We start from the raw sequence: 8,474 nt of genomic DNA, 5'->3' as shown, positions 1-8,474 counted from the left end.
TAATTTATCTAGGCATGAATACATAACTAATCCATGCAACAAGTATATAGTAGCATCACTGTAAGGCAACACCATTATGTACCATTGCATCCTAGCTACTGGATCAAGTCCAGGGAGCTATGGATGGCAACAACACACACACACACAGTAGCATAAGCATGCATGAGTAGCGACATCGAGCAAGCAAACCATCTATTTAGCAAAGGAATCCATCGAGTAACCAGACATCGACATTTAATTGATCAAATAGATCAATTAGATCAAGTCAAGCAACATAGAGAGTCTAGCCACCAGGATTTACTCATCCAATGAATCATTGGATCATATAGAAGGCACAGAAACACCTCACAGGCATAACAAGTGCCACAGTAATGCATACCAAAATACTTAGACAAGCAAGCAAGGCACACCAGTAAGCCTAGGTAGCATGGTATAGCATGATGAGCATGGCATAGCATGGCAGAAGTAGTGAGAGGGCAACAATGGCCATGAACAACAAGCAGAATACTTGGCCAGTAACACAGCTTGGTTAATCGGCCAGGGCTTGCAGAGAGGAGGCGCAGAAAGCATAGGCGACAGCAGCAAGGCCCTGTATGATCGTTGGATCATCGGGAAGCCTGGGAGCCAGAGGTAGAAGAAGCACAGTAGCATAGGGGGCGCATAGACATGATGAAGAGAAGCTTACCCGCGCCTAGAAGCAGAAGCTACGGCATGGCGAGGCAGTGCCCGTGCGGCCGTAACCGCTGCAAATCCAGGGAGGACGCCGACGTTACGCCGATGAGCTCCACAACAGCACAGCACCCTGGGGACGGCACAGGCGCTGCCAACACAGCACCCGTGCCAGGACAGTCCCAGGAGCACGCTAGCGTCGACGACAAAGTCTACAGCTCGCCGGAGACCACCAATCGCCGGAGGCGATTTGTCTCCAGATCTGATCGGGAGGTGATTTGGAGAAGGAGGAAGAAAGCGACGAAACCATGCGGATAGACCGGTAGATCTTCACGCGGCGGTTCAGGCGGTGTCGCCGGTGAGATCAGGGGCGGCCGGACTTGGCCGGAGCATGGCGGCGGCCATGGCGGCGACACGGTCGCCACACGAATCGCTAGAGCGTTAGGGTTTCGTGAGAGAAAGGAGTGAGCGAGAGAGAGTGACAGGCCGAACAGGTTTGGTTCCACCAAACCGAGTTTGGGCAGGCCTTAACGGGCTGTCCAAACAGGCCAAATAAGTGGGCTAGCCCAATTGGGCCAGGGGTTGTTTTAGTCATTTTCTATTTGAAAATAGCCCTAGAATTTAACCAAATTTTAATTAATAAATTGTACCTCTAAAAATCCAAGAAAAATTGGATTAGTGAATGAAAAATGATTCTTAACAAGAATAAAATAAGAAATAGAATTTAGAAAACAAATTCAAATTTTGGAATTTTTGAATTTAAATTCAAACTTGGAATTTTTAATTTGTAATTTTCCTTGTATGTAAAAATCAAGGAAATATTTCAAATGAGTTCAAATATTTGTTTTCAAATATTTAAAAAGGAAATTATATTATTCCAAGTCATTTCTTTTAAGAAAGATATTTTCCAAAGGAAAATATTCTATTATTCTTAATCCAATAATATAGAGAAAACTCTATTATTTCAAATTATTTTTGAAATAAATATTTTCCAAAAGGAAAATTTTATTACTTTTAAATTCTTTCCTTTCTAAAAAGAAAGTGATTTTATAACTTAAAAGTAATTGTAAATTACTGCCAAAGGCATAAATCTTATTTAACCCTAAATTTTAATAAAATATTGGGGTTAAGGGTTTCAACATAAAATAATACATCCATGCCTGCATTATTTGGATTTTATAACATTGTCCTTACCGGACATTGATGCTTCTTTATATAACCCGAGGTCCAGGTTCCATCCACTGCATTGAACTGCACTATCTCACAGTCCATAGGCAAGTTCACCCTTGCTCATGTCATCTTGAGTATTTTCTATCAATTTACCGCAAATATATATACTTATCATTCCTGCATTGAAAATGAAATGTTACTTTTCCAATTATGAATATGACTATGTGGCTGGCAACGAAACCATGGTATGTGTTGACATGGTGGAGGTTCCATTGCAAGGGTTCTATTTATTTAGGACTAATTACCAATATCGTCTAGTGATTCTAGCGCCGTACATTACGCGTTGACCATAAGATCTATAATGGCTCTAGGGAAGCCAGTTGTACCTTTTCCCTCTCGCATGCCAACAGACTGGTGATAAGGGTCGCCCGTATGGGTCTATCTTTGGTAAAGGTGGGGACACGTGGTCCGTCACGGTCTACCATTAGATAGAGGAGAGGGTAGACTTATTATTCGTCTATGAAGCATTGTAAGGGTTGTCCAGATCGGTCTATCTATGGTGTATAGGACAAGAGACATGAGTTGTTCAGTACGGTCTACCTTAATGGTATAGGTGGGAACAAAGGCCTGGGTCGGTCTACCCGTAGATATAGGAGAGGACAGACTTACAAAAGGGTGGGTCTGCGGGGTCGCGGAAAAGGCGGAGTGGGCTTGGATCTTATTTCTGGCCTCACACCAAGGAAGTGTGGACGGGGAAAAGTTCCTGCGGCTGGCAGAAAGGATAAGGTCTCTTATGGGAAAAGTAACGCACCTCTGCAGAGTATATAAAACTTGTCACTCCCGGTCCGGGAAGGGAACTACGAACACGGTAGGAAAGGAACTCCATGAAGTTCTGGTCAACCTATGAAGACTGGCGGGCATAGTTTTTCAATATAAAAGCAATCTTTTGAAGAAATGTTTTCGAAACATGCATTGACCTGAGATTTCCCGATCAACGGTCGTAGCTAGTGCATCAAACACCTTTTCTCTTTTGAACTTGCTGAGTACCTCTGTACTCACTTTCTTTCGACACCCTTGCTAGAATGTGATGGGGAAGTGGAGGCAAACGACGGAGCGCCGGAAGGAGGCTACGAGCTGGTCTATGAAGAACCTGATCTGACCGGAGGAGTGGAAGGCGTAGACTATGAGATAGTCTACGGACCCGACAAAAATGAGGCGGATTAGTAGTGACATACCTTAGTATCATCGAGCCGAGCGAGCGTAGAACTTACTTAAATAAGTTGTTGAGCTCTCTTTCATCTATATGTGAGTTGTAATAGTACTTAAGTAATATCTTAGGGTGTTCTCATCGGACCTGTGAGAATACCAACTTGTTAAGACTATGTTGTAATAATATCTGGAGTGTTATGACCTACAATGTTTCTGTTGTACCACTCTGAGGGATATGACAATTGTGAAGAAGTCCCTTCATGAAGATCATATCAACGACTTGTATACTACAACATGCAGTGGTATGCTGGGTCACCGCAACTGGTATCAGAGCAAATGTTGCGACCTTAAGTTGGAAAAACTTAGTAAAGGGAAAAACCTGTAGGAGTCAAGTAGGAATAGTAAAGAATTCTCTAGAAATATGGTGTTTATTCACTTGAGAATAGCATAATCATATCTTTTAGTGCGATAATTCTTTATTATAACCATCATGATACATCATTATCACGTCATTACTACATCATCACCACCTTATTGCTATGTTATCATCACATCATTGATACATTCTCACTACTAATATTATACTTTTGTATACAACCATAATGGCGTACACGTTTCCCAAGAGGACTTTAAGGAAAGTTGAAGGCTGGCTTGGTGATTACGATGGAAGTTTGATAGATCTCCTGCGTGGGATGTCTGAAGGAAATCCATTGTGAGACCAGGATACTCGTTCTCAAATACATCTTTTATGATGGAGAGATCATGGTCAAGTGCAGAGTCTCTGTACAACTTCCTGACACACTGCTGATGAGTCGAATCATGCCGTATGGAGAAGCCAAAACACTTACCACGACATACCATATGGGTATTTTCAAGGCAATACTCGAAATCAGGCAACACAAATCTGTGTAGTTGTTGTGTTCACCATATTCACATGTGCCTCATGCCGAGGAAAATGAGGATCCATCCTTGAATCACCTGGTTATGGCACACAAACATCCTGAGGTAGCAGCCCAACACATGGATAGTTGTAAGTCTTTATTGACTTCTATGTATCTACTGCACATGAAGATGGTGGAGGAGGTCACCCACATGCTAGATGAGTTCACGGACCCTGATAAAGTCCAGGCTCGTATGCATGAACTTACGGCACAACCACAACACACCACACCTTTCTTTAAGTTAAACAATTTTGTAGATTTGAGTGACCAGGAACCAAAAAGAGAACCACTCACACCCAACTTCGTTCCACATTATCCACAAGTGTCAGCATCATATGGCTCAGGATATAGGGGAGGCGATTCCAGAAACCTAAACTGCTCGGAGTCACCAACCGAGAATTCGACTGGCTGGCGTTTCGGGGAACCATTTGGTGATGAAGGAGAACCCATCACTTGTGATACGGAGGATGAAGGGGGCGAGGTTAACCAGGATATTAACCAAAGCTATGGACAGGAAGAGAAAGATACCAACTCCATTTCTTTTGATTTGGAGATGGGAATCCCCAAAACATCTCAGTATGAGGTAGGTGAGAGTTCTGGAGTGAAGAATAAGATGAGGGGGCAAGTGGATAGAAACCCTCCATGGATGGCGGAGGAAGGAGGTATGTATCCTACTAGGGATACATACGAGTCATTGTCCAGTTACTTTGGCATGACAAATCTTTGTCTCGGCACTTCGTCCGATTCAGACTACATACCTACTGGAAGGACCTTCGTTCCGGACGGTGTTCGGAAGACAAGTCGCTGTACCGGATGGACTCCAGGAATGTACGCGGAGGCGAACTATGACGATGAGGAGTAGTGCTCGAGGAAGGAATAATGTAGTATAGGTGGTATTGTAATAGAACGTATTTTTAAATCCCGTTGGCTTGGGCTTTGAGCCAAATAAGTGGTTATATAAATACCACATGTAAAATATGTGTGTAATGTTATGTTATATACAGTGTATATACATAATAAATGTTTGTGTTGGATTTGCTTCTTGATTTCATTGTGTGACTAGTTCTGGGCAATGAGTATAGCTCAGAAAACATTTGCATGGTGTAATTATGAGTAATCGCTCTTTGTTACAGGACTAGGGGGAACATGGCGTTAGTGGAAACCGAAGATGCTCGAAGAGAGAGAGAGGCTAAAGAAAAAGAGGAAGCAGATGTAGCAACAAGAAGGGATGATGTACCACCACCACATCCAATGATGCATCCAGATTTCCAGCAATACATGAGAGCCATGGAAGAAGACATGAGGAGGTACCAGGAAAGTCAAAACAAGAACATGCAAGATTTCTTTACCCATGTCATCAATGATAGGGGTAATGAAGGCAAAGGAGTAACCCTATCAGACTTTCAAAATGCAAGACCACTACCTTGCAGAGGACTGGCTCATGGATACAGAAAGGAAGTTGAAGACCGTTGGATGCAACGATGAGGAGAAGATTCGGTATGCCACTTATCTGTTGTCAGGACCAGCGGCATCATGGTGGGAGAACCTTGTGGCAGTACACCCTCCAGAAAAGGTGTTCACGTGGGAAGAATTCAAGAAGAAGTTCCGGGAAGCTCATGTTCCGGATAGCGTGGTGGAACTAAAGAAGAGGGAGTTTGAAGAGCTTCAACAAAACACCGCATCTATAATGCGAGTATGTTCGGGATTTCAACCGTTTGGCTAGGTATGCGCCAGATGAGGTTGACACAGATGAGAAACGAAAGAAGAGATTCATGAAAGGCATGAGTCCATACATGAAGATGCAACTGAGATTGACAAGGACCGCAGAATTCCAGGAACTGATTGACTCGGCAATCACTTTCGAGGATGACTACAAGCAGGTCCAAAGGATAGGAGGAAGAGGGCTCGAATCGAGCCAAGGAAGTACCCAATTACTAAACCAACACCGGATAGAAGTTTCAAACCATGATACCGGCCTACTAGTAATCAAAATAATCGTGGGGGTCCAAATCAAAGCCCCAAATCCCAGATCATCTGCAACAACTGTGGGCAGAGGGGACACATCAAAAGGGAATGTCAGAAACCCAGAATCATATGCTATGGTTGTGGGCAGGAGGGACATATGAAGCCAGATTGTCCAAACAAGGCGTCTTGGGGTGGACAGACCTCGGGAGGACGAGGAGGAGGTGGAAATAACAACAACAACAACAACCGCAACAACAACAACAACAACAACAACAACAACAACAACAACAACAACAACAACAACAACAACAACAACAACAACAACAACAACAACAACAACAACAACAACAACAACAACAACAACAACAACAACAACAACAACAACAACAACAACAACAACAACAACAACAACAACAACAACAACAACAACAACAACAACAACAACAACAACAACAACAACAACAACAACAACAACAACAACAACAACAACAACAACAACAACAACAACAACAACAACAACAACAACAACAACAACAACAACAACAACAACAACAACAACAACAACAACAACAACAACAACAACAACAACAACAACAACAACAACAACAACAACAACAACAACAACAACAACAACAACAACAACAACAACAACAACAACAACAACAACAACAACAACAACAACAACAACAACAACAACAACAACAACAACAACAACAACAACAACAACAACAACAACAACAACAACAACAACAACAACAACAACAACAACAACAACAACAACAACAACAACAACAACAACAACAACAACAACAACAACAACAACAACAACAACAACAACAACAACAACAACAACAACAACAACAACAACAACAACAACAACAACAACAACAACAACAACAACAACAACAACAACAACAACAACAACAACAACAACAACAACAACAACAACAACAACAACAACAACAACAACAACAACAACAACAACAACAACAACAACAACAACAACAACAACAACAACAACAACAACAACAACAACAACAACAACAACAACAACAACAACAACAACAACAACAACAACAACAACAACAACAACAACAACAACAACAACAACAACAACAACAACAACAACAACAACAACAACAACAACAACAACAACAACAACAACAACAACAACAACAACAACAACAACAACAACAACAACAACAACAAGAAGAGGGGCAAACTGTATGGGAAACTGAATTGCACAACTTTGGAGCAAGCGGGAGAGTCGGATCAAGCAGTCCTAGGTACGCTCAGCATTCTTACTCACCCCGGCAAAGTCTTATTTGATACTGGGGCAACCACATCATTTCTTGCACGGGAGTTTGTGGAAAAGTTCGGGCTTAGATGTTCTAAGTTAGAAACCCCCATAACTGTATTATCTGCGGGGGGAACGATCTTAGTAACCCATGTGAAAGAAACACAGGTCATAACCATATGTGACTGTGTGTATTTCGCGGACCTATTCATCATTTTCATGAAGGATATATCAGTCATCCTAGGAATGGATTGGTTGACAGAGAATGGAGCAGTGATTAACTGTGGAGACAAAACAGTGTCACTTAGCAATTCCATGGGAGGCCAGATAGTGTTCCAAGGAGACAAGTATACTCAGTTGGAGATAGGATTGGAGCTTAACAGTGTCGAAGGAGGTGAAGATTGAAGAAATACCTGTAGTAAACGAGTTCCAAGATGTATTTCCCAAGGAACTACCGGGAATGCCACCCGATAGAGAGATAGAGTTTACAATAGACTTAATCCTAGGCACGACACCAATAGCTCAACCACCATTATAAGATGGGACCAAAGGAGTTAGTGGAACTGAAAGCTCAGATTGATGAGCTGGAACAAAAGGGATTTATGCAAGAAAGTGTTTCACCATGGGGTACACCCGTAATTTTTTTTGGATAAAAGAGATGGAGGTAAAAGAATGTGTGGAGATTATAGGAATCTTAACAATGTAACGATCAAGAACAAGTACCCTTTGCCTAGGATACAAGATATTTTTGATCAAGTTCAAGGAGCTGGAGTCTTCTCGAAGATAGATTTAAGGTCGAGATACCATCAAATCAAGATCAAAAGGAAGATGTTCCAAAGACAACGTTCGTATCAAGGTATGGACACCATGAATACTTGGTTGTACCATTCGGACTAACAAATGCACCAGCTATTTTCATGAATTTGATGAACAAGATATTCATGAAATAGTTGGACAAGTTCGTGATAGTGTTCATCGATGACATTCTAATCTATTCCAAAGATAAAGAAGAGCATGCAAAGCATTTGAATATAGTTTTGCAAGTTTTGAGAGAACATCAGCTATATGCAAAGTTCAGCAAGTGCAAGTTTTGGTTAGATAGTGTTGAATTTCTTGGACATATCATAACCAAAGAAGGAATAGCGGTGAATCCAAGCAAGGTTCAGTCAATATTGGAGTGGAAGTCACCCAAAAATGCTAAGGAGATAAGAGGATTTCTTGGT

The sequence above is a fragment of the Lolium rigidum genome, chromosome 3 (genome assembly GCF_022539505.1).
Source record: "Lolium rigidum isolate FL_2022 chromosome 3, APGP_CSIRO_Lrig_0.1, whole genome shotgun sequence".
Taxonomy (NCBI): Eukaryota; Viridiplantae; Streptophyta; class Magnoliopsida; order Poales; family Poaceae; genus Lolium; species Lolium rigidum.
The sequence above is the reverse complement of the archived record's forward strand: the minus strand, read 5'-3'. Positions refer to the sequence as shown.